General features: G+C 43.8%; 1 long non-coding RNA gene across 1 annotated transcript; it reads right to left on the reverse strand.

The window, feature by feature from the left end:
• Positions 1-3223: 3223 nt before the first annotated feature.
• On the reverse strand, positions 3224-24435 carry LOC138803279 (uncharacterized). Its single transcript, XR_011364924.1, has 3 exons — positions 24293-24435; positions 3788-3854; positions 3224-3392 (listed from the first exon to the last, which is right to left on the reverse strand). It is a non-coding gene; the product is annotated as an uncharacterized lncRNA (long non-coding RNA).
• Positions 24436-26695: the final 2260 nt, after the last annotated feature.

Genomic DNA, 26695 nt, shown 5'->3' on the forward strand with positions numbered 1-26695 from the left:
TCCTGCCTGCCTGCTTCTCTCTGACTGTGCTGGCTTCAGATGCTCTGTTGCACAGGGCAGGGAGGGGTAGGGGGGAGAGGAAGGGGAGTGTAATGGGGGGAGGGGGGCAGCAGCTGTGTGTGGAGGCTCCTTCACCCATTCCCAGGTTTATAGGACAGGATTGCAATTTATTTTGGCTGAAACCGTGAGTTCTATCTTGTTTTTCGTATTAAATGTCCTTCACTGGCTGGTCTGCGAGGAAAAAATGGGCTTTGCTGTCAGAATTTCTGTTTGGTTTTCCACTTAGAATTTCTACAAGTGAAGTGTTCGAAGCATAAAAACAATGGAAGTGATGTTTCTTGATATTATAAAATAATTTTAGTTATAGAATATTTGGAATTTTCTTGGAAGGCAAAAAGGAAGAAAATTGAATCATCTGTGCTGTTTGTATTGGAGAGCATTAGTTGGAATTAGCATACTCATGTTGAAGATCAATTTAGTCATAGAATAAAGGCACAATTAGAACAATATAAACATATTTCATATTTTGTTTCAATCTTCCTTTTCCTTTCCATGTATGATCAGTATTTTCTCTAAGTCTTTTGTTTGTTTGTTTCTTGTATTTTTTTTTTAATATCTTAGAGAATTGTAGCTGTTTGGCTATTAAAAAGAGAGTTAATTTGTGAAGTAGTAAAAAAAAAAAGAAATAAACACTTAAAAAGTTGTTTAAACACTTGGTTAACACTTGTTTTTAAGTTCAAAGGGTTTTTTTCTTAGAAAGCCAAATCACCAACCAGAGTTTCTTGTCTAGAAAATATCCATAATATTCCACATGGAGAATGTAGAAGATTTTTAAAGATGTTGAATGTATCCTTTATTGTTCTAGTGGTTGTCTAGACTTTCAATAATGAAAGCAACTGGGCCAGTGGCTAATGGCTCACACCTGTAATCCTAGCTACTCAGGAGGATGGAGATCTGATGATTGTGGTTCTAAGCCAGCTCTGGCAGGAAATGTCTAAGAGACTCTTATCTCCAACTACGTACCAGAAGTGCAGTTGTAGCTCAAGTGGTAGAGCACTAGCCTTGAGCAAAAAAGCATAGGGACCATGCCCAGGTTCTGAGTTCAAGCCAGGATCAGTATACATAGAAAAAGAAAGGCAACTGGTATATAAAGATGTTTCTGATGACACCCGAGTTGCTAAGTCTTGGACAGCAAATTCTTAAACTTTCTAGCTTTTCAGAGCTACATAGTGAGCTACAAAAGAGAGGGAAGATGTCGTTAATTTTACAAATCCCTGTGTAGATATGGCCTAGAGAGTCACCCAGGTCCCTGTTGTTGAGGGGTCTAGAGGTTTCCAAGTTAACTGCCTCAAATTGGCAGAGGACTTGCAGATGGATACTTGAAGATGTTATTAGGCATTTGTGCATGAACTTGTTTTCATATGTGCATGTTTCACAAATATGTACCATAGTTGAGAAATATTTTCAATTATTTTCCACTGATTGTTTGAACTGTTTAAGTTTAGATTATATGATGATGACAAATGTTCCCTTTTTACCTAATAGAGTGAAAACAGATGATGTAAAACCCCATAAAACTTGCCTGGTTTGATAAATGAAAATTTTTCATTTTATCTTTTAAAAGTTAGCATGTTGGCCAGGTGCCAGTGACTCGTGCCTGTCATCTTAGCTACTCAGGAGGCTTAAATCTGAGGACTGTTGTACAAAGCCAGCTTGGGCAAGAAAGCCCAGGAGACTCTGATCTCCAGTTAACCAACAAAAAACTAGAAGTGGAGCTGTGCCTAAAGTGGTAGAGCGCTAGACTTGAACAACGAAGATCAGGGATAATTCACAGGCCTTAAATTCAAGAACTGGGACCAGCCCCAACCCCTTACCAACACCAAAAATCCAAAACCAAAAACACCCAATAGAAAAACACCTTTCAATGGAGTTATAATAACAAGCTTATTAACAAAGGAACAAGGAATCATCAGTATAAAGGATGATGTCTTTAACAGTGATGAGTGGCATTAATATGTCTTCCTTGAGCTTCCATGTTTAACATCATCACTATCGCTCTCTCTTTCTCTTTCCTCCCTTCCTCGCCTTCTTTCTGTCTTCTTCTTTCCCTTCCTTCTTTCCCTCCCTTCTTTCCCTCTCTCACTCCCCCCACCCCCACTCTTTGTCTTTTCTTTCTTCTGTGCTGGTACTGATGTTGAATTCAGGACTTGGGTGTTGTCCCTTCGGTTTGTTTGTTTGCTTGTTTGTTTTTTACTCAAAACCAGAGCTCTCCAGTTGAACCACATGTCTACATTTTGCTTTTTGGTAGTTGGAGGTAAGAGTCTCACAGACTTTCTTGGCCAGGCTGGCTTTGAATTGCAATCTTAAGATCTCTACATCTTGAGTAGCTAGGATTACAGTGGTGACCCACCTGTACCAAGAGTATATGTTACTTTTCAAAGTTAGCTAACAAATCAATACAATGTGTAGAGAATTGTCTCTCATTGCTTTCAACAGTTGGCTCTAGGGCCAGGCCACTCTACTCCAAGCTTTCTGGTCAAGTCTTGTCCACCTTCTTTCTGGGGAAACACATTTAGCATGAAATAAACATAGCTTGTTTTGGAGGAGGCTGCATGCTGGGGGTGAGGTGGGGAGAGGGTACACATCTAGGTTTAAGTCTCAGTCTAGCTGGTGCCGTGGTCTCAGGAATTCTATTTATTTTGTCTTTAGGTATTCATTGTGAGCCCTAGTTTACTGCTGGGGTATTGAATAAGGTGTGGTAGAGTCTCTTTAGGTGCTACAGCTTGTCCTGGGCAATCGATAGAGCAATGAAATGCAGCAATTGTTTCACAGAAATAAAAGAAAAAGAAAGGTGATGAAGGCTCTTTATGTTCTTGTTAGTGTCTGGATCTTTGTTCTTTGTGAGAATGAGTTAGTGATAAATCTTGGGGTGACCATCCAGCCCATTCATTTGTACAAATCACCCAAGCAAAATAAAATCCTCTTACAACAAATGGCACATTTGTTTTCTTTTCATGAAGGGCCTCATGCTCCGCGAAACTCCTGATATACATTTTTTGGGTCTTATCAGGACAATAGCTCTAGGAGATGTTCATCATTCACTGAGTACAACCTGTGTAATCTTTAAGACGCAGACACCAGCATGAGTGCATGCCTGCAGGGAGCTTACATCTTGGTAAAAAACAAAACAACAACAACAAAAAACCCACCTTAACTTACACAGACAAAGGAAGAGATTTTGGAAAGTGCAGTCATTTGCCCGATCCTATGTCTAGACTTTGTACAGGCCAGGGTTGCTGCAGACATCTGAGTCTTGTCTCCTGTATGGCCAGTTTGCTCTGTTGGCTGTTTCCTGTCTGCCTATTCTTTCAAGCTCCTGTCCATAAGACCGTCTGTGGGAGGTAAAAGATTTGACTACAATGGGGTGTGCATACATGAGCACACACACATACATCCCACTCCCCACAGTTTTTGTTGTTGTTTTTCTTTTAGGACAGGGAAGGCTCATAGGAGACCTGTAAATGGAGGTGGGGTTGAGCTGTGTACATATTGTCTTTCCTGCCCCATGTGTTCTGTTTTCCTGGTTGGTACTAGGCAGGAAACTTGGTGACTGGCTATTGCCCAGTTGGACCTGTCTCCAGACTCACTGGACACTGGGACAAGGTCCTGAATTGAAGGGGCCTTTTCTATGGACTACTCACGGAGGTAGGAGTATTCTTTTGGGTAATTTTGTTTTTTAGATATGATATGCCTTATGAGCTATACATAAACACTCATAAATACTCACGAGGTACAGACATTTCCCTGTTCCCTGACCTTCAGTTTCCAGGTTTTCTTTTTGGGGCTCCCTGCATCTGTAGAAAGAAAACATTTAGACTGAGGGAGTGGGAGGGCTCACCCCTTGGCTAAGACTCTGGGTGTGGGCTGCTGAAATCACCTGTCCATAAGCCATGTTCTGTTATAACAGTCCTTCCCAGAATATCTTTGAAGCCTGTTTAGAGAACAGAAAACACTGCTGCCACAGGAGGTGAGTACATGATGTTCTGGGTCATGCTCTTGGATCTTGTGAGTGCATTTACTAAAAGCTCACCTTAGAGTTGATGCTCGGACAAAACTGTCCCCAGAGAGGAAGATAACACAGATGGAGTGACATCTTAAAAGCACTGTCTGTCGGCTCTGTGTGCATTGCCGCCATTGGTTCCTCTCTGAGCCTCTCTTAGTGTGCCCACCCCCGTAGTGTGGCTTGAACTCACTGTCTCACACTTCCTTAGCTCTTTCCCTTATAGATGGTATTTTACTACCTGAGATATACTTCAATAGGCATTTTGCTGATTAATAGAAGATGGAGTCTCACAGACATTCTGCTTGGACTGGCTTTAAGCCACAGTCTTCCAGATCTCAGGCCCCCAAGTAGCTAGGATTACAGGTGTCAGCTAGTAGTGCCTGGCTTGTTAAAGTCTCCTGAACTTTTATCTCCAATTACTGGTTTTGGAGAAAGCCAGGGTTATCACCTTCTGAACCGTAGGTGATAGCACACGTGATTGATTTAACTGAGTACCTGCTTCAAGGCAGTAGGAACTCTTCCTAGTCCAAAGATAACAAAAGCAAGGAGAGAATATCTCCTCAGAAAACTAGAGTCCAGATCTAACACATGGTATTAACTTACAACAGAGGTCAAATAATACAGTGCGGTCCATAGTTTTCTGTTGTCAAGTTTTTGTTGTTGTTGTTGTTTAAACATTTCTCAGAGCTAGGGGGTGGTGGTGGCTCAAGTGATACAGTGCTGGCCTAGCAGTGGAGGCCCTGTGTTTAGTCTCTCTTGGCTCTGTAGAGGGATGGAGCAGTGGAACAAACACCTACGTGGCATCCCATAGCACTAATGGTCACTAATGGGATGACTGCTGGCTCTGTATGGGAAGGGCTTTTGTTTCTCACTTCTGTAACCTGCTTGCTGCCATACTTAAGGCAAGTCCCCTTAGCTCAGGGGACTCAGCGTTTTGGACATTAGTCTGCTAGGTCTATGAAGGCATGTCAATAAAAGTTTTGCTTCCTGAAAAGCCTAGTTGTGCCCATATCTCTATCTCAGTTTCCCACATCTCTGGTGCATTGGCCAGGATTTGGAGACAGCATTTTCTCCAGCTTCTCTAGGGCTCAGCCCTTTAGGACATCTGAAGGTCTGTTCCATATGGACCAACAGCTCTCTCTATACCGCCTGACAGGGTGTAGAGCAGGTCTCAGCAGCATGAAGAGACCCAGAGAAGGCTCTGGAACCAAGCAGGAACCTCGCATTTCAGAATGGTCAGAACCTGGGTTCAACTATCTAGGTTGCCTGTCCTTAAGGGGCAGAGAAGGGGAGATGGATCACCTCCCAAAGACAGCAGAGTTCCCCTGCCTGGGGTATGAGTAATGACTCGTGTGTGTGTGTGTGTGTGTGTGTGTGTGTGTGTGTGTGTGTGTGTGTGTGTGTGTGTGTGTGTGTGTGTGTGTGTGTCTTGAGATCATCCCAGATGTGAAGTGAAGCGAGTGTAACATCTCGATCTACATGGTGTAGGGTGGGCCCTGAACGGGCTTCTAGTTGGGATTATACAGACCTGCTTCAGCTAAGAGAGGCTCCCAGGAGGGAAGCAGCTACAGACATGAACTGAACTCTAAAACCACAGTCAGGAAGATTGTGTCAGAAATCCCACTTGTACTGGATCAGCTGCTACCCATAACATCATTGAAAATCAGGTCTAGTCATATGAAGTCAATGAGTCGCTCTTTGAAGTCCTCTGTGGATGCCTGAACCTCTTCATCAAAGGCATATGGGGGGAACCTAAAGGAGGTAGGTAACCTTACCCTGAGACAGCGGATGCAGGTCTTAGGGTCTAAGAGACTTTTTGTTCACCCAACAACTGCCATATACACCCATATAAACCTGGATAAAACAATAGAATGAGCCAGGTACCAGTGACTCATACCTGTAATCTTAGCTACTCAGGACGCTGAGATCAGAGGAACAAAGTTTGAAGCCAGCCCAGGCAAGAAAGTCTGTGGGACTCTTATTTCCAATTAACCACCAGAAAAACTGGAAATAGCGCTGTGGCTCAAAGTGACTTTAGTGAAAAAGCATAAGGGCAGGGCCTAGGCCCCTAAGTTCAAGCTCCAATACCACCAAAAAAAAAAAAAAAAAAGGAATGTTCAACCACTAAAACCTCATTGAAGGGCCCTTTTTGTTGTTATTTTGTCCACCTCACCACAATTAAGGTAGCAGAGCTTGGTCCCTGGATTTACCATAGCTGAGTGAAGCCAGCATTCGAGTGGAAGTGTAGCCCCAATCCAGCGTCGTCATGCCAAGTTATCATCTGAAATGCCTGCATCCAGACTCTCTAGCTACCTCTGAGCAGGGAGACAGCAGCCCTGCTTTAGTCACTCTGGAGGGTGACTAATCTATGCATCGTGGAAGCCTGGGGAATCAACAACAGGTCGCCAAGATGAATCCTTTACTTCCTCTCTTGGCACTGTGACTTTTCTTATGTTGGCTTCTTCCACAAGCCAGGGTCTTTGTGACAGATGTATTCTCACCGCATGATCAGGTACATTTGTCACCCAGACTCTGCTGTTCTGTGCTTCTTACTCCAGTACAGGCGCGGTCATCAGATCATGCCTTCACAATCATACCATCTATTCAGTGTGCTCCTAGGTAATCAGCATATATGTTTTAACCCCACCTCTCACCCTCAAGAGCAATGGTAGAAATTCCACAACTTTACTGGGGGGTGGTAATTGATGAACTAATGTCCATGTTTTTTGACGTGGGTATGGCCATAGGCGTGGTCAAGGCATAGGCCTAGGTGTGAGAGGGGGATGTGGATGCCTTGTCTGGGAGAGAGCTTACATGTTAGATGGTAAATACATTTGTCTTAGGAGTCGCTGGACCCTAGGGTGAACTTCACTTGCAGTATTGTCCCTACTGGAGTTGTGATTCATGGGCTTCCTGGCAAGGGGCAGAGCCCTCAGCCTTCCCTCTCAAGGGAGGGCTTCCCTTCTCACCTGTAACCACACCAATTTCACCATACTTAAGCTCTCAGATTGGGAGCAGAGATGTACAGTTGATACAAAGATAAATGGAAAGAGATTTGACCCAGCACTTTGCTACATTTCAGTCTTGTCACTATCACCCCTGAGACTTCCTTATACCAGGTCTTTCATTCTTTTTATGAGGAATTGGAGAGTGAATTTCCAACCTCCATCAAGGCTAAAAAAAATCTGCTTCTCCTCCCACTGGCTGAGTCCATAGCCCAGACACAGAAAGTTACCTCATGTTATATTTGTGGGGGAACTAACTTGGGAGACCATGGAAGACCATAGGAAGACAAGGACTTAGGCCCACAGGAGCCCTTCAGTGAAACCCCCTTCTCGGAAGTATTGTATTTTCCATCCAGAAGGCTGGTTTACTATCCTGATGGGAGAATTAACTTGCATGGGACAAAAGTTTTTACAATGACACTGCCTAGGAGACTCAATGGTGTGTGTGTGTGTGTGTGTGTGTGTGTGTGTGTGGTCAGGGAGTGGGGAGGGGATTCCAAACCACATGGAACCTCAACCTAACCCTCTAACTCATCTTCCAAACCTCCAGGGAGCCTGGAACAATTTAACAGTGGGCATAAGAATTATTTAACAGTGCTCAAAGAATTGTATAGGAATTGTAAGATGCAGGCTTATACACTGCTACCCAGCGGCTGGTTCTGGTCATGTGTACTGGGCACTATCAGGCCATCTTTCTTCTTATTCTCCTTCAAACAAAGTGAACACTTGGGAGTTCCCACATACAAAGGAAAATTGAGTAAACAAAAATGGGGTGCTTTACAAATTAGAAACTGTCAGGATGATGAATGGCTTCTCAAGTGAATCATTCAGTACGATGGTCCTGTCACCTGGGCAGAAGATGGGTCCTGGGGCTATTGTACAACTACATTATTTGTTTCCAAGTGGTAGTTGAGATTATAACCAACAAAACTGCAAAAACCCTTGACATACTGGCCAAGTAACAGAGAGAGGTACACAATGCAGTGTGTAAAAACCACTTGGCCTTGGACTGTTTTCTATCTTTGATGTCTAAAAACCCTAACAGGGACAATAATACTTACCCTGGGAACATGTCTGGTACTGCCTAGTTCTCCTATCCTAGTGATAAAGTCTGTTGGAACTATCGTTGAGGCTCCTGTGGAGAGGAAGACAGCCACCCATGTTTTGATATTATGGAAATACAAACCCCTAAATTAAGATGATGCTCTTTGACTCAGACTGTGTCTGAGAACCAACGGGGGAAAGGGTGTGTGACAAAGAAGAAACTCTCTTAAGTTTATAGTTGCCCCTGCTACATGAGGGGCTTTTCTAGCTGTAATGACTCTTTGTTCTGGAGTGGGAAACTGAAACTGATTGGTGGGAAACTGAAATTCATAGAAACAAAGACCCAAGAGAACTCATGTAGCACTAGACACAAGGCCGTCAATGGGACCACTGCTGATCCTGTATGGGAAGGACTTTTGCTTCTTGCTTCTGTAATCTGCTTGGTGGGGTACTTAAGTTGCCCCTTTGTTCTGGGGACTCGGCTTTTTGGACATTAGTCCACTGAGTTTGTGTAGGCATGTCAATAAAAATCTTGCTTCACGCAAACCTTTGGTATTCTAATTTCCTATTTGAGTTCCCCACAACACCAAATATCTAAAGAAAATATATTGCCATATTTATAACTTATGGCAACAATGCTGTTCATGCCACATAATAAAGGAAATTTTATTTCTGATAAAAGAATGTTAAAAAAAGCACAGATTGGTGCTGGGCCATCAATCAGCTTGGGTGTGCTGTTGTGCTCCCTGAATTAGCATTTTGATCAGCCCACTTGGCAGGATAAAACAATTAATATTTGTAATGTCACTTTGGTAAAAGCCAATAAGCTCTGGGATACATAGTGGAAATGGATTTCCTTGACCATTCTTTGGAGATCACACAGAGTGTTAACTCAAAAGTAAAATGAAACAACAAGATATAAGATCATGAAGTTGGCATGCTGTTTTATCTGTAATGTAAGTGGATGTTTTCTTTTGCAGTGCAATGTCTACTGTTAGTGACCATTTGGTCCCATTCCCATGCATCTACCAATTCCTATAGACCTCACTAGCCCCCTAGAGGAACTGGGACTCAAAGAAAAAAGGCTCCTCTCCTCATTGTGCCAATTCCTCCACACTCCTGTCACTTGACTATAGTTGTGAACTATTAAGAGGCAGCATCAGAGATGGACACTTGTGGTTCACATCTGTAATGGTGGTTCAAAGTTAGCCTGGGTAGGAAAGACTGTGGGATTCTTTTCTACAGTTAACAATCTCCAAAACCAGAAGTAGAGCTGTAGTTCAGAGTGGTAGAGTGCTGGCCCTGAGCAAAAATGCTCAGGGACATTGCCCAGGCCCTAAGTTCAAGCCCCTTGACTGTCCAAAAAAAAATAAAAGTCAGCGTCAGGCTTTGCATATGACAAGTGTGGGTGACAGGCGAGGCATTGACCTGTCCTGACATTCACCACACAGGGACCAACATCTCAGGTTAGGATTACTTAGAGACTGTCTGGAGATGTGTGACTGCCACAGGTCTGGGTGTGGATTATTGCAGTGGGCTGAGGATGAAGGGAAGAAACACAAAGATGACCAAGACATGGTTCCACTCGGGGGGGGGGGGAATCCACATCTCAAGTGGAAGATGACATTCCAGAAACCAATTACACAGTTGCAGGCACTGGGAAAACAGAGATAATAAGTTGGGGTCTCCGTTGGCTTGTAGCTCATAACTTGATAATGAGAGAGACATGTGAATAGAGAATTATGATCACAAATGAGAAACGAATGCCAAGTGTCCCTAGGAGGATGGGGTGGAGCATGAAGATCAGAAGTAGTTTTTATAGAAGGGTGGACACAAAGGACTTTTGAGGTGGGGTTGGTTGAGAGGGCTAGTGTAATGATGGCAACTGCCATTCTTAAGTTTTGGCATACTGGCTCTCTTAATCCTGATGACAGCCTTATTCGCAAGTAACATTGGGTACTTGCTTGTGATTATCGAGTTTATTAGTCAGGGGCAGAGCTGGTTTCAAATTCTGAAGTCTGTCTCTGGGTTTGGGCATCTGCATCACACTGCCACCATGTACCACAAGTGCATGGTATAGGAGAGGAGGGGGCCAGGTAAGATTAGATCTGATATGTAAGTGTGGTAGATGGTGCAGAGATTTTTCTGCCTCCTGCCTGAGCTGAGACTTTCCCTGGTAGACACAGAAAGATAATGCAGAGGAGAGCTTGCATGCAAGATGAAAAAAACCACCTTGGCAGTGTGATCATGAACTAGATGCAAAAGAACCTAGAGGCTGTCTTAAGGCAGTTGCTCCACCTGGGGAGAGCAGAAGGGCAGAGGGGCAATGGGCTGGAGAGAAGGGATACTAGTAAGAATGATTTAAGAGGTAACAGTGGCCAGAATGAGAGGAGCAATTGGATATAGAAGGACGCAGGAATTGTCAGGGCCAACACTTGTGGCTTGAGCATCATTTGCAGCTATCATCTCTGAATGGTATTCTGGGCTGCTGAATGCTGCTATTGTCCCCTGCTAGCTCAGTGGAGGGATGGCAGAGAGAAGGTCACAGTCCCCCAGCCAGGCTGTCCCAGCCTGACTTGCAGGGCCATCTCTTTGTTCTCAGACACCAAAACAAACAAAAGAGCAGAGAGACACAGCGTGGACAGTTGTGCCTCTCGCAGGGGAGTCTTAAGTCGCTGCTCCCGGAAACCCAGATCCCTTTGGGCTAAGTCCCAGGATTCTAAATCCCCTATCTCCTCCCTTACCCAAGAAAGCAAACTTTTGGTTTGCATCATTCCAACCTCTGCACCTGGGAAGGCAACTCACTCACATTTGCTGTTGGTGGTGGTGGTGGTCATAGGGCTTGAACTTGGAGCATGGGCACTGTCCTTGAGCTTTTGTGCTCAAGGCTGGTGCTCCACCACTTCGAGCCACAGTTCTACTTCCAGTTTTCTGGTAATAAATTGGAGATAAGAGTCTCATAGACTCCCCTGCCAAGGCTGGCTTCCAACTGCAATCCTCAGATTTCAGCCTCCTGAGTAGCTAGGATTACAGGCATGAGCTGGCTCCACCTCACATTTTCTAGCAATGTGGTGCTTTTCTCTGCATTGTTTCCACCTTGCCATCTAGACTAATTTCTCTGTCTCACCTTTGCATACTCAAGAGGCTTAATAAAGCATTTTCCCAAACAAAAGCACAGTCTTCTCCTAAAGATGGATTTTGTTGTCACCTCTGGAATACAAAAATGGCTGCAGGCAGCTTTGAAAAGTGCAAGGTTTTCATTTCTTCCATAACGTTCAATATGGAAAAAAAAGAAATAAAAAAAGTGAAGAATGGAGATCATTAGATTTAATGGCTTTTTTTTTGCTGGTCCTGGGGCTTGAACTCAGGGCCTGGGCACTGTCCTTGAGCCTTTCTGTGTTCAAGGCAAGTGCTCTACCACTTGAGCCACAGCACCGCGTCTGGCTTTTTCCGTTTATGTGGTACTAAGGAATCAAACCCAGGGCTTCATACATGCTAGGTAAGCACTCTACCACTAAGCCACATTATTCCCAGCCCATTGCAGCCACCTTATTGAACAAACATTAATTGAAGGAGAATTTCTACTTCTAGCAATAAAGGACCATATTGGAGAACTAAACTAGTCCTTACCCATACTGGGCCATGGGTCATCTCTGGCCCAAAAAGGAACAAAAAAAAAAATCTCAGTTTCTGCCATTGAATTAACATGGTCCTCCTGACTACCCCCCACTCCATACCTGGTAAAAGCAGTAGAAGAAGTAGAAGAAGTAGAAGATATAATCATCCACAATCTCAAGTTATGTCTGTGAACAAATTTTCCAATGCAAAATCTGACATCAAATCAAACTAGGTGCTCTAGTTTGGCTCTTAAATATCCCCGAAATGCCTATGTATTGAAGCTTTGGTCCCTAGCCTGTGGCATTATTGGAGATGGTGGAGCCTTTGGGGATGAGGCCTAGAGGGAAGAAGTTTGGTTATTGGGGTTTCCCTCTAAAGAAAATACTAGAATTCTGCCCATTCCTCACTTTCTTGCTCCCATGATGTGAGCGGCTTTGCTCCACCACATGCTCCTTCCTTGATGTTTGGTCCCATTGCAGGTCCCAAAGTAATCGAGCCAACCAAAGCATTTGAAACTATGAGCTAAAATAATTCTTTAAAAATATGTATTTATCTCTGGTATTTTTGCCACTGACAGTGGCAAAATGGTGAGGGGCCAGGTGATACTAGGTATAGGAATAAACATGATAACAGGAGTGATCTCTATCCCCCAAAGCAAATAATATACTCAGATGTTGGGATGATCAGACATAGATTAAGATGGTTATTGGAGAACTATTATATGTCAAAAACCTGCACTAGGCACTGAGGATAAAATAGTGAGCAAACAAATCATGATTTCCACTTTTCTTGTGCTTTTGCAGTCTTCTAAGCGAGGCAGATATTCATCAAATCAATTGTAGTAGGTTGATTGCAAAAAGGTCCCAGGTTTCCCCTTCCTTGCACCTGTAAACCCCCCCTCCCTGTTAAACCCCCATAATGTGACTTTGCAGCTCTCCTAAAGATAGGTGAAATCTGCTTTGGGCTGGCCTTGCACTTATGGTCTACAGAATGTTGCAAAGAAGGTGGTGATTCAGAGCCCAAATCTCTAGAAGCCTTGTTTCCATTTGCTTGTGCTCTTAGGATATTGACTCTCAGAACAATTCCAGACTCTCCAGTTGGAGAAAGGGAGATTATCCCAGCCATGGCCCCAGACTTGAAAAAGAGTCCAGCCAAGAACCACAAATCTGCTTTGCTGACTTGCAATGGGCTACAGGCACCTGAATGAGCCCCCCTGAGCTCAGTGCAGATCAGTAGAACTCTCCAACAGTCCTCTGAGAACAGATACTTATTGTGGGTGCAGTGATAGTTATGTGGCAGATGACTGAAGCAAACACAAATGAGTAACTGTAACCAGATGAATAAAGGAAATGTATTGGGCTCCCATGTTTAAAAGAGGAAGGTGATGTGTCTAGTGTGTTTTCATTTATCGTGTTTATGCTTTTTTTTTGGTGGCTTCTTGACTATGTGAGTTATTGATGTCATTTATCAATTCTGGAAAATGACTGCTTCCTGTCAGAATATTTCTTTGACTCACTCTCTTCTTTCTCTTTCTGGAATAGAAATGAAGCATCTTGCTGTGGGTAACTTGTTTTATGTGTCTCCCACATGTTTTTCCTGCCTGTGTTGTAATAAGAAATTTTGTTTGGACTCTGTTTCTACTTGATACATCTCATTTGTATATGCATGACAGATCTTCAGAGGCCTCCACTCATTCACTGGGATGCTAATTTTAATTATTTATGTCTCAAAACTTCTGCTGGATTCTTTTTTTTTGGGGGGGGGTTGGGTGGGTTAAGTGTGGGGCTCAAACTCAGGGCCTAGGCACTGTCCCTGAGCTTTTTCCGCTCAAGGCTTTTGTGCTCTACCACTTTGAGCCACAGCTCCAATCTGGTTTTCTGGTGGTTAATTGGAGAAAAGAGTTTCATGGTCTCTGAAACATGATTCCTCAGATCTTAGTCTCCTGAGTAGCTAGGATTACAGGTATGAGTTGTTATTTGTTTGTTTGTTTAAAGAAATCACAAGAAACTGCTGGATTCAAGACTTCTGGGGTTGTTTCTTTTGGAAATAGTAGCCAGGATCACCTGTAAGCAGTTCTTGATATGAGCTAACTTCTCCTCTGGAGACCCTCTAGCACTCCAGTGCCTCTCAGCTCTCATGGGTATTTACATAAGCAAAAGCCCCAAAATGTAAGTCTCATTAGATGCTAGTAACTCAGCTTCTGCTTATCCCCTTTTGTTTCAAGTCATCCCATACTTTCTGCTTGTTAGCACTGAGATCCCTAGGTAGTGAAGCTATCGGGGAGCGATTTCTCTGAATTGTTAGATGCCTGTCTTTCTCAGGAGCCTCCCAACCCTGGCCATTCTGCGGTCTGAGAGTATAGTCTTTGGATGCTTTCCAGCATTTCCTGGATGAAGGAAAACAGAAGCATTTGCTAATGAGGCCCCTGATTCTCCTGCAAACAGACTCTGGAAAATAGGTAAATTTGACTAATTTATTTTTCTTTCTTGGTACTATTATTATGGGTAATTCAGGACTTATTACAACTGTCAAATCTTGATTTCACAAATGGGGAAAGAGTTGGTCAAAAGGTTGCCCAGCTAATCTCAGATTTTTAAAGTATATATTTTGGTAAAATATGTAGTTGAGCCTTCTCAGTTCTTAAGGTAGGTGTCCCTGGCGAATACATTTCTTCATGGGGCAAATTTTCAAGTAATAGCATGTGTCATTTTTTGTTGCAAATCTCAGAAATCCATAAGCATAACAAACATTGATTATGGAGGCGTCATATTACTTAAGTGGAAAGGGTTTGTGAATATCGCCTTTGCACTGTTGGAAAAAATAGAAATCTCATGAATGAGGGATATGTGAAAAGTTCTCTATGTTGTGGAGAGACCCCTTCCATTTCTTCTTTCTTTCCTGTTGAGTTGCTGAGAATGGTGGTGCTAACTAAGTCTTTGCCCAGTTAAGTCAGGAGGACTTCTGTGGACTTCCTGATCCTACTCTTCAAGGGCTGGTAAGTTCTAGAGGACTCTTTTGGCTGAGTAAGCATAACCAGAAAAGGAGGATTTCATTGTTTATCAGTGGGTGTATCATGGAACCCCAGAGTAGAAATGATATAGCCACCTCAGAAAAAATTGAAACTAGGATGTGGGGAGAATCTAGGCTTTCTCATCCTTTTCATCATTCATCTCTGTTTAGTCTGTATCCCTGGAGATAAATGTTCTTTGCTTTTTTTCCATTAGTGAGAAAGAATAGGGTTCCTGATTTATAGCTATAGGCAGAGCTTAAGTTGCTTGTCTTCTCAGGACCAATCTGAGATATTCCAGTTGTCCCAGAGCTGAGAGATCATCCCTGCTCCCACACAGTGTCACATGACACAGATGTGGTGCCTAACAGCCTTCCTTAGCCAGATTACGAGTTCCAACAGAAGGGAAAGAGGGAGTAGAGAACTGGGCCAAACAATCAAAAAGGGTTGATTATAGCTGAATAATTTATGAGAACATTGAAAGCCTGACTTGATATTATAAGTCTTCACTTTCTTCAAAAGAGAGCAGGAGTGGGGCTGGGAAGGTGGCTCAGTGGTAGAGTGCTTGCCTTGCATGCCTGAGGCCCTGGGTTCGATTCCTCAGCACCACATAAGCAAAAAGAAAAAAAGCCGGAAGTGGCGCTGTGGCTCAAGCGGTAGAGCGCTAGCCTTGAGCTGAAGAGCTGAGGGACAGTGCCCAGGCCCAGGGTTCAGGCCCCATGACCGGACCCCCCCCCCCAAAAAAAAAAGAGAGAGCAAGAGAATGCCTTAGCCCTTGCCTCGCCTGAGGCCTTGCTTAGCCTGGCCTCAGACCCTGCATTTTCTTGCCTCAGGCCAGACCTGGCCTAGCCTTAGGCATGACTTGGGCCCTTCCTATGTCTCAGGTCTACTTTGCCTCCCTTGGCCTAGCCTCCTCTGGCCTCAGGACTTGCCAGGCTGGGACTATTCTAGTTTCTACCTGTTTCAAACCATGCCTTTGCCTAAGGCCAGGACTTGCTTTGCTTCAGGGCTTGCCTCCCCTCAAGCCTTGAATAGGCCTTACCTTGCCTGAGGCCTTGTCTCTTGCCTTGCTTCTGGCCTTGCCTCAAGCCCTGTCTTACTTCAGGCCTGTCCTCAGGCATTGCCTCAAGCCTAATCTTGCCTTCCCTTGCCTCAGGCCTTGCTTTGTCTCAGGCCTTATCTTCCATCAGGCTTTGCCTCCTATCTGGCTCTACCTCATCTCAGCCTGAGGCTTCAAACCCCTGGCCATAAAGATATTCATGTCTAGGTCTGGCCAGTGGAGGTGCCAATCTTTTCCCTCCCCGATGTGTTATTAGCTATTGCCACGTGGCTGAAGTAAAAGTTTTGCTTCAAAGCATTTACTTTTGATGCTCCCTCTTGCCCAGAAGTTGGATCTACACTTTAAAAGTTTTATTTTTTTCCCCAAGAACTTATTTTAATTTCTGAAAGTTTTACAGTTACTTTATTTGTGTTTATTGTAGGAAAAAATTATATCCCAGACATACCATTTTTCATGGTGGGGAAAACAAGACAATTTACCAGTCTGTTGTAACTGGTAAGGATTCCTGTGTCTTTCTGACAGCATTATGCCTGACCCAGCAAAACCATCTCAGGAAGTCTGTGGTTAAGATGTGAGCTGCTATCTGCCCATGTAATTGTAACCCCTCTATACAGTATTTTCACACATACACAAAAAGATGTGAGCTGCAGGGAGAATAAGTATGGCCCACCTACCAATGGGAGCCAGTGATGCCATCTGATGAGAAGGTTGGAAATTCCTGGCTCTAAGTCCTACTCCCCACCTGTTCTTTGTGTTACTCTGGTCAGCTTTACACAATCTGTTAAGACTCTGACACATGAATAATAAAGTTTTTATCAACTTGTACCTTTTTTTAAAAACCAGTACTGGGGCTTGAACTCAGGATCTGGGCACTATCCCTTAGCTTTTTTAAATTTTCCTTCAAGGCTGGCCGCCTACCACTTGAGATCCTTCTGACTGTGCTTGATGGTTGGAAATAAGAATCTTTCAGATTTGTTTCTTTCAAAACCTGATCATCAGATCTCAGCCTCCCGAGTAGCTGATTATATGTGTGATCACATATAATGTGCCCGGCTCAGTAATGTATTTTAAGATGGAAAATGAATTCAATGGAATTTTAATACTGGTAATTGTAATCAAATTTGCCCCAGCCTCTAGTGGCCAAAATATCACCTTCAAATTTTCCATAGCTCTGAATCAAAAACTTGCTCCAGAGAGACTATTAAATTCCTGTCTCTCATGTCTCTGAAAAGTGAGCATATCAACATTATTCTAGTCTTCCATTTTTGTTAAGAGTTAAGTTTGTTTTGTTAAGGAAGAGACAATTTTGTTTCTTCCCTCCTGAATTTCTGCCCCAAACAGAACAAAAGGTGACTTCAACTAGGGCAGAGCAGAGCAGTCTAACTACGCAGTGATGCCATGTCTGTAAATACTGTCCTATCAGACAAGGTCTATGTGACTTAAGTGTCACTGTTAAATAAGGAAGGCTAACTGGCTTGGTCCCTTGGGCTCACAAAACCAAAAACCTAGGGCCTCAGGACAATCCCAGGAGACTTTAAAGGCACCCTTATTTAACTTGCTTTAAAAATAAAAAATAGTGTGCTGAGTTTTTATGTTTGACTTGGCGGACATGCTGGCTGGGGGGTGGGGCGGGTCTGCCGCTAAGTTCAGCATCAGCCCGAGATCTTGCCTAGATGGATGGAGGGAGAAAGTCTGCTAAAATGAAGGGTTGGGGGCAGGTGTGAGAGGTCGGTTTTTGTTCAACTCCAAGGAAGGAGAGGCCAGAGAGAAAAATGGTTGTGTCTCTAGGACTGGATTTGTACCATATTTGGAATAGAATGAGCATTAATGTCAGAACATGGGACGCCTCTTTGTTTGGAGCTGGACAGGAGCCTAGACACGCTGGGACTTTGAGGATCCTTTTGGAGGTTTCCAGGCCTGCCTTTAATACCAGTCAGCGAGATCAGCAAGCCTTCTCCTGGAGCCTTCAAGGTGAGCTCCACTAATGAGGGTATGGAGGGCTGTCTAGCTCTCCCCTCCCTGTCCTGAAGTTTACAGGGACCCTCCTAACTTTGTGGTAACTCGGAAACTAGAGAGTTATCAGCTTCCTGGCTCTGTTCATGGCCAAGGAAGAGTGTCAAGAGAGAATTGAGAAGGGAGCCAAGGAAAGAATCTTTGAGAGTTAGGAGAACTCTTATTTGTTTATAAATATGCAAACTCCTTTTTTTTCTTTCCTTTTCTGGCAGTGCTGTGTGAGATTGAACTCAAGACCTCATACTTGCTTTGGCAAAGGCTTGAGCCACTTCCCTCCTCCCCCTGCCATCCTACGCTTTTAGTTTGTTTTGTGCTTTTTGCCTGGTCAGCCTCAGACTATGATCCTCTTATCTCTGCCTTCTGAGTAGCTGGGATTATAGGTAGGTATCATCACATACAGCCTCAAACTCATTTTTTTTTCTGGTGTTCCTAGCTTACATGGCTTTGCTCAGATTTTTTTTTAAATCTTTGAATTCCCTTATTAATTTTTAATGTAAATTATTAGCAGAAATGAATTGTATAAAGGGGTTTTGTTGTGATATTTTTAGGTATGCATATAAAGTACTTTGACCAAATTCTCCATCTATATTACTCTTCCTTAAATTTCTTTCCCCTGCCCCCTCCATTTAAATAGTTTTAGTAGATTTCATTGTGCCATTTTCACATATATAATGTATTTTTTATCACATTCCTTCTTCATATATATGTGTTTAAATTCTTCTAGAGCCTCAAGTGAGAGTAAACTTTTTCTTCTGCTTACTGGCCTTTTCATTCCCTACTTCTGGTTGTGTTATTTGTTTGACCATCCATGTTTTCTGGTAGGTAGAAAACTCAGTTTCCTACCCTTGTGGTCCAGATTCATGGTGGTGGTGACTGCGAGGAAGGTTATGTCATAATTCAGCCCACCATAGTGGAGTAAGAACACAGCTTTGTGAGCAGATTACCCTTTGGTTGAACTTAACCCTGCCATTCACTAATTGTGTAGCACTGGGCAAATTCCTCAGCTTGGCTGAGTGAAGTTATCTTGAGAATTAAATAAATTAGCCTACATGTGCTGGGTTCACAGTGTTCTAGAGGTATTAAATTCTGTTTTCCATGTTCCCTCTTGTCCAGCTAGTGTAGAAAGAGCTTCCTACCTAGTTTTAGCAACAAACAACCCTCCCCCCCAAACCAATGAATCAATCAACAATATGAAACTTTCAAGATGGAGAAGAGTAGTGTACACCTGTAATCCCAGCTGCTTGGGAGGCAGAGACAGAAAGACTGTGCCTTGAGGCCAACCTGGCTAAAAAATTAGTGGGACCCCAGGTCAACAACAAGCTGGGCATGGCAGAAGTGGCTCAATTGCTTTGTGGAATGTCTAAAACCTTTGCAGGACAGGCAGATGCCTCTATACCTCAATATCTTGGGGTTCCCAAGACACTGGATTTGGGGGTGGCAGTGGTAGGAGAGGGAATACCTAGTGAGCTGAGAAAAGTGTTAGTAATGTGGGGTTCTCTCAGTGTCCTAGAAGGAAGAGGTGTCACTCTCAGAGATGGTGACCTGAGAGGGCAAGGCCAGTGAAGGAGTGGTAGAGCTCCCAGAGCTTTTCCTGAAGCAGCTAGGAACTGCTGGACAGTTGTGGCCTGGGAGGACCACATCAATTGCGTGGCTATGACAAGGCAAGAAGAGCAGGGAGTATAAGAAATAGCCTCTCAGCTCCTTCCCTCCCTCCGTAATCTCTTATGTTGGAGCCTCACCTCCCATTGGCTGAGAACTTTCCCAGAAGTCAGAGGGTACTGGTGATGCATCCACAGAGCAAGGCCAAAGGCAGGGCGTGGAGAACAGCCAGCAAGGTCTCACTGCTCTGCAAGGTTTGTTGTCTGGCAGTAAAGTGTGTTAGACACTTGGCTTGTGATCAGTGGAATTGAGGGGGAAGGGGAAGCCTAATCAGCGTCTGGCTAAATTCTGATTTATTCTCTTTGCTTTTGGAAATGTAATAATCTTCTCCATCAAAGCTCCATCTATCTGCCAAAATAATGCATGGCCTTTTGTACAAATGAAAGACTTACTGCTATTATGCAAACATAAAGGAGACCTCATTTGCATGTAGCGAGGGTTGGGGAGGGGAAGAAAAAAAATCCTATTTGCAATAAAATTAATTATACCAGTGTGGCAAAGAGACACATGAGTATCCATTTAACACTTGGACAGGAGCAGAACTAAGTTTCCTTGCCAACCCTGATGAAATAATGGAGCCAAAATGAAAATACTCTGAAAAATGGGGACCTGGCGAGAATAAACAGGAATGGGGGGATTTCTGGCCACTAGAAGACCCTCCCCCCACTCTGCAGAAACAAAAGATGGAAATAAAGGTTTTTACAAATAACAACCATGAATATTAATGTTCTAGAGCTCATGCTTGTACCAAGTTTCTCATGAAAATGGCTTTTTTTTGCAGAGAGCTGTTAGCTGGTGATTTGGGTCTGTTGTGAAGTAGTAAGGAGGACATGTTTTGAATCTGAAACCTGGAGGCAGGTAGGACCAAGAGAGGTTTGTTAGACAGTTTTGCTTGAGTTTCAGGAAATAGGACACTGCAAAAGCAAGCAAAGAAATCACTGGCATGGAGAAGAGAAAATTGGAGTGTCTGTGACTAGAGGATTATTTAGTTCCTAAGGTGACCAGGTTCCTCACATTATGTGAACATATAGGGCTGCTTTGTCTGGCTGCCGCAAGCAGAGGGAAGGTGTCTTGGATATAGGCTCTTGTGTATATCTAGGTCTTAGTCTATCTCCCATATCTATACCAAAGAGACACACCCAAGACATGTTAAGAAATGTATTAAGGAGCCAGATACGGTGGCTCCAGACTTGGTCTCCCATAAAGGCTATACATGGCTGGGTTCTGATGACTCAACTCCTGTAATCCTACCTACTAAGTAGGCTGAGATCTGAGGATTGGGGTTTGAAGCTAGTCTGGGTGGGAATGTCCCTGAGACTATCTTCAATTCACAATCCCAAAGCAGGAAGTGGAGCTGAGGCTCAAGTACAGCAGCAACAGCCTTGAGCAAATAAGCTCAGGGACAGCTCCTAGGCCCTAAATTCAAGCCGTAGTATCAGCACAAATGAACCAACACACAACAGATTAGGCATGGTGGTATGTGCCTGTCATCCCAGTGACACAGACACATAGGAGGATTGCCATCCAAACCATCCATCTAGCCTAGGCATAGAGTGAGACCCGATCTCCAACCACTAAAGGGTCTGGTGGAGTGGCTCAAGTGGAAGAGAACCTGTCTAGCAAGCGTGAAGCCCTGAGTTCACACCCCAGTACTGTTCGGAAATGCATATTTCTCCAAGCTCCCCACAGATATCTTAGGCATCAGGATGGGAGAGAATGTTGTGTTTTTGTTGTTTTGCAACAGGGTCTTTCATTGTATTCCAAGTTGGCCTGGAACTGGCTCTTCTTGCCATAGTCTCCTAGGTGCTGAGATTATAGATATTCACTAGCACCTAGTTAGGGAATATTGCATGCTGATTTCCTCCCTTGCCATCTGAGAACCCTGTGCCTACTACCTACTACCACCTACCCTCTAAACCTACCCTCTAAACCTTCCTGCTTCTGGGGCTCAGCCCAGCTCAGTGCCCATTGCACAGCAGGTGTTACCCTTTGCTTCTAGGTAAGTGAAAGCCCCAGGGACTATCTGGAAAGAATAGTGATAATTTGTTTCAGGTCATCTGCAGCTAGCTAACAATGAAAGGAAATGTGTGCTGACTCCTTCAGCCCCTTTCCCTCCACTCCAAAGTCAGGGTCAAAGGTAAAAGCGAACATAGGTCATTTGTGGTGCTGGAGGTCAAACTTAGGACATTGCACTTGGTGGGCACACGTTTTGCCACTGAGCTACATTTCAGCCCTGCCTCTGCCTCTTGATCTGTAAAATGGACTAATCATAGATTTTCATGTCGTTATGGTCAGGTAAATGAGGTACTATGCAAATGGGGTATATGCAAAACATCCAGAACAGTGACATATATTGAATTGACATCCAGTATGAGCTGTCACAACAGCAATTATCACATGGTATACTCTAGGGAGGTATGTCTGGTGTGAAATGTTATTTACCTACTGGGCTGTACATTTTTTTTTAACATCTAAGGGGTGATGATAAAGTTGTCTTAGTTGGAGGATACTAAGTGAATCAGACAGAGCCTTTTTGGAAGAAATAATATTTGGAAGAAATAATAGTGTGTTCTCCTAGTCATAGTGCTAATTTTTTTGCATTTCTCCAATTACAGTGTGTGTGTGTGTGTGTGTGTGTGTGTGTGTGTGTGTGTGTGTGTGTGTGTGTGTGTGTGTGTGTGTGTGTGTGTGTGTGTGTGTGTGTGTGTGTGTGTGTGTGTGTGTGTACTGGAGCTTGAACTCAGGGCCTGGGCACTGTCCTTTAGCTTTTATAGCCAAGGATGGCACTCTACCACTTGAGCCACGGCTCCACTTAATGGTTTTATGGAAGTGTATATATGAAATACCAGCTACTTAGGAGGTAGAGACAGGTGGATCAAAAGTCTGAGGCCAGATCAGGGTAAATTAGAGAGCTTATCTCACTAACAAAATATAAAATATAAAAACAAAGGAATTCACCTGGTAGAACCTGCCTAGTTTGCTCAAGACCCTGGGTTCAATCCTAAGTACTAAAAAAAGAAAAAAAGTAAGCAAGTAGATTTTATTCTAATTGCAGTAGGAAAATGCTCAGTGGTGTGACTTGGGTAGTGACAGGTAAACAGACAGTAAAAGAATAATCTAAACTGATCCTTTTTGGCATATCTGTCCCCTGCCCCTAGGGAGAGGAGAGGAAGCAGGAGGGAGAGCAGAAAGAGCAGTGGATGCTTCCAAAAAGGGACAAAGACTGGGCAGCTGGTTGGTGTGTTGTTTCTGAATTTTCCTGATCTCCATGGAGTTTTTGTTATTTTTGTTCATTTGCTTATTTTGAATTACTTAGCAGACCTAACATTTCCCTATTGGAGGAAAATACAAGTGGGAGGAGCTCTCCTGTACCAATTTTAATGGTAACCTTGTCTCCATGCTCTCAGGTATCTGACCCAACTGAGCTCAGGGATGCTCCTGCCAGGGCCCTAAGCTATACAGACACAGGTGAGACAGAGAGATAGATAAGAGTACTCTGGTTATCAGGCTACCCAGGTCAGAGCCAGCTGTTGATGGCTTCATCAAGTCTGTGGCTAGGACACTATGGGTCCAGGGACAGCTATCTTTGCAGTAGCTTCATCAAATTGACCTGGGTCAGCACTGGCTCACCTGTCAGGTCCTTTCCAAGCCTGGTTCAACAGCTCCCTTCATTCTTCCAGCTGCCTGATGCCCTGCCAAGACAGAGCTCATTTCTGTTGTTTGTAACTAGGAAGCCTGCTATATCCACATGGCCTAGTTGCCTTCCTTTGAAGCAGAAAGTGAGATCCATCCCAATGAAATGCCTCCAGCTCCTTATAAACCTTAAATGCTATCTGCACTTTGATTCCTGTGCGTGTGTGAATTTCACTTTCAACATTACAGATGTACAAACATAATGCATCACCATGCACTGAGATATTGTAACTATGGTGATGGGCAGAAAGAGCACTGCTCCAGCAATTAGACCAGGTCATGGCTATAGTTGTGCAACCTTGAGCAAGTAGTTCCTTTTCTCTTCAAGCTAAGATGAACTTAGAGCCCTTTCCCAGTGCTTAAGATTCTATAATTAAACCTAGTTACTCAGGAGGCTGAGATCTGAGGATCACAGTTTGAAGCAAGCCCAAGTAGGAAAGTCAGTGAGACTCTTATCTCCAATTAACCAGAGGCAAGTGGAAGTGAGGCTGTGGTTCAGGTGGTAGAGTGCAAGCTTTGAGCAAAGAAACCAAGTGAGAACAAGAGGCCCCTAGTTCAAGCCCCCATACCAGCACAAACATACAAACACACACCACCACCAACACTACCACCACCATAGAGAGGCTATTCAGACTGGGGAGCAGACAGCACACAGTCCTTCAAGCCAGTATGATCAGGAACCCAATGGATCTAGAGGGGTGGGAACAAAGCCAAACAGGTTCAGGCCATTTCACTGCCTCTGTGTGTCCCTTCCTCCACTCAGTCTTCTACCATGGAGGGAAGATACTGAGGAAGAAAGAGAGTAGGGTCTTGTCTCCTGAGGCACAGGGCTGCTACTGAACAGTAAACTGATCTGCTTACACCCAGATGATAGTGCCAGGGGCTCTTCTATCTCTCCAACCCCCCAACCTCCTAGCATGAGTTAGGGCCAAGCAGTACCCACAACTCCTATGTTGGGACAATATTAGATATGACCACATACAAGTATAGCAATTCCACACCAAGGGTCTCATACTGGTGATCGCTCTGCTCCTCACTGCCATCCAGGCATCAAGTCTATACTTTTGGAGCTGTTTGCAGCGAGCTCAGCAGGCCAGCTTGGAGATGATACAGAGCAGGGATGGACTCACCTGTGGAACAGCCTGTGTGCTCTTCTGCAGTCAGGATTGGGCACTGTCTCCATCATGGCAGGTCTCTAGCCGTTAACAAAGAAGTTCTCAGAAGTCACTCTGGAGTGCCCTGTTTTCTGAATCCCATCTTTCTGGACCTACTGCATAGCAGTAACTCAGTTTCTCCTTGGTAACTGTTACAGGGATCCCTCTCCATTGCCATTGGTCCATTCTTCAGCTAGGACCGCTAAGGGCCCAGCTGTCTAGGGATGAAGGTCTGGTCTTCATCAGTGCTTGCACAGAAAGTGATTGGTGGAAAGTACAGTGAGCCTAGAAAGGACCCTGAAAGAGGGAAGCCACATTAATATACACATATATACACACACATACATGTGTCTATCTAAATATATACATATGTGTGTGTATATATATATTAGTGTGTGTATGTGTGTGTGCACGCACACATGCGTGCATGTATGTTCATGTACTTGGCTTTTGGTGACTCATCTCTACCACTTGAGTCACACCAAAACTTCCAGCATTTTGGTGGCTAATTGGAAGTGAGAATCTCACACATTTCTGTCTGGACTGGCTTTGAACTGTGATTCTCAGATCTCAGCTTCCTGAGTAGCTAGGTTTATAGACATGAGCCACTGGTGCTTGGCCAAAAGACATTTTATGCTAAGTGCTTCTACCTCTACTCTTATAGGAAGAGTATGATGGCCAACCTTGAAATTTAGATTCAAGGCAGGGGGGACACTTGAAGTGGCAGCATTAATACAATATAAAAGCCAAGGACATCAGTGTCTTCCTGTGCTTACAGTGAGGGTTTCATCTTTTAAATGTTGGACAGTATGGAAACAGGGTGGTAAATGGGGTGGATGAACTGATTGTTCTTTACACTCTTGTATTTGTTCTCCGACCTGTGTTTATTCCTGTTTCTTGGCTGCTGACTGCTTAAGGGTATTGAAGAATGGGAGGCAGCTCCCCATCAAACCTACCCTCCAGCAGAGGCTGATCTGACCTCAACTCCTCCATGGTCCTGCTCTTCTGCCACCTCTTCCTGACTCTTCATTTTATGGCTATTGTTGGCTGACTATACTGGGGTCTCAACATTCCTGCCCAGACTTCTATATGTGATCTCTTCACTGAAGTCCCTTTATTTGAGTCTTAGAAGGCAAGCTTTGCCCTCACTGGGACCTGATCAACGCAGTGATTCTCTCCTCCAGCTCTTGAGCACCTCCAAAAATGGATATTGTCTTATTGCATCATCTCTACAAAGGTTATCTGACCATGTAGTATTCAATGAAACAATCAAAACTCTGCTGAGGATCTGTCTTTTCCCATGACTCTTGCAAGGCCAGAACAAAAGACATATTTAAAACAGCTATGTATGCTCTTAATTTCTCCAGGATTCTTTCCATTGTGCCCCTTCTTGAGGTTCCCAATGCTTCCAGGTATGGTCCCAATGCCCTAAAGACAATACCTGTCATGACCCAACTAAGTCTTTGTCAAGTTCAGATGTGGATCACACCTGCATGTCCCGGAAACCTTTCACACAAATGGCTAGTGGGTATATCGCACAATTTTCTCTAACCTTTAGGCTACCTCAGAGCTTAATCCCTTCTTATTGACTCTCCTCCACTAAACAAGCACCCCCTTCCTTTTTGCCCCATTGACACAGATAAACTTATCTGTTCTTGGGAATTGCCTGGCTTTTTATCACTCCTTACAGTTGACTGTTCCCAGCAACCAGTGTTGGGGACAAAGGCATGAGTGGATGCTGGTGAGTTAAATGCAGGGCTCATGGGGAAGATTTGGAGAGAAGACAAGGTGAGGGGGTGGTAGTGGGGTGGGGAGCTCAGGGTAGACCCACATCAAAAAATTTGGGTTGAAGAATCCAAGCAAGAGTTTGAAGGCCCACAGGTACCATCAATGTGGCCTGCTGCTATATCTCACATCTTCTAAATTAGAGCCAACCTGTTTATTCTCCATATTCCTGGCTACTAATATTCTCAGAATAGGATGGCATGCTTAGGTTCAAGTTGGAGAGTGGAGGCTAGGCTAACTCCCAGCACAAATTAAGGATTTCGGTTTGTTCCTAGCCTCAGCCACCTTCTGTTGCATTGAACAAGACCATACTGCTTTTTCTCAGTGCTTGCTGACCAAAGATGATGCATTTACATGTTTAAGAGTACATTTTACCTTCAGAGACCCTGAGAATGTGACAACTGGTAGAATCCTTGGATGTTATTCATATTACCTTCATTTGGATTGTGAGAAAATAGAGGTCCAGAGTGAGTGTTATCATTAGGAATGTATATACACATAGATGCATATATATACATATACTGCATATATAAACTATATAATAATATACAGTATATGTACATATAGTATATACATGCAGCTATATATACATAT

Source organism: Dipodomys merriami, unplaced genomic scaffold (assembly GCF_024711535.1).
Source record: "Dipodomys merriami isolate MVZ:Mamm:240054 unplaced genomic scaffold, mDipMer1.0.p SCAF_34, whole genome shotgun sequence".
In the NCBI taxonomy this organism is placed as follows: domain Eukaryota; kingdom Metazoa; phylum Chordata; class Mammalia; order Rodentia; family Heteromyidae; genus Dipodomys; species Dipodomys merriami.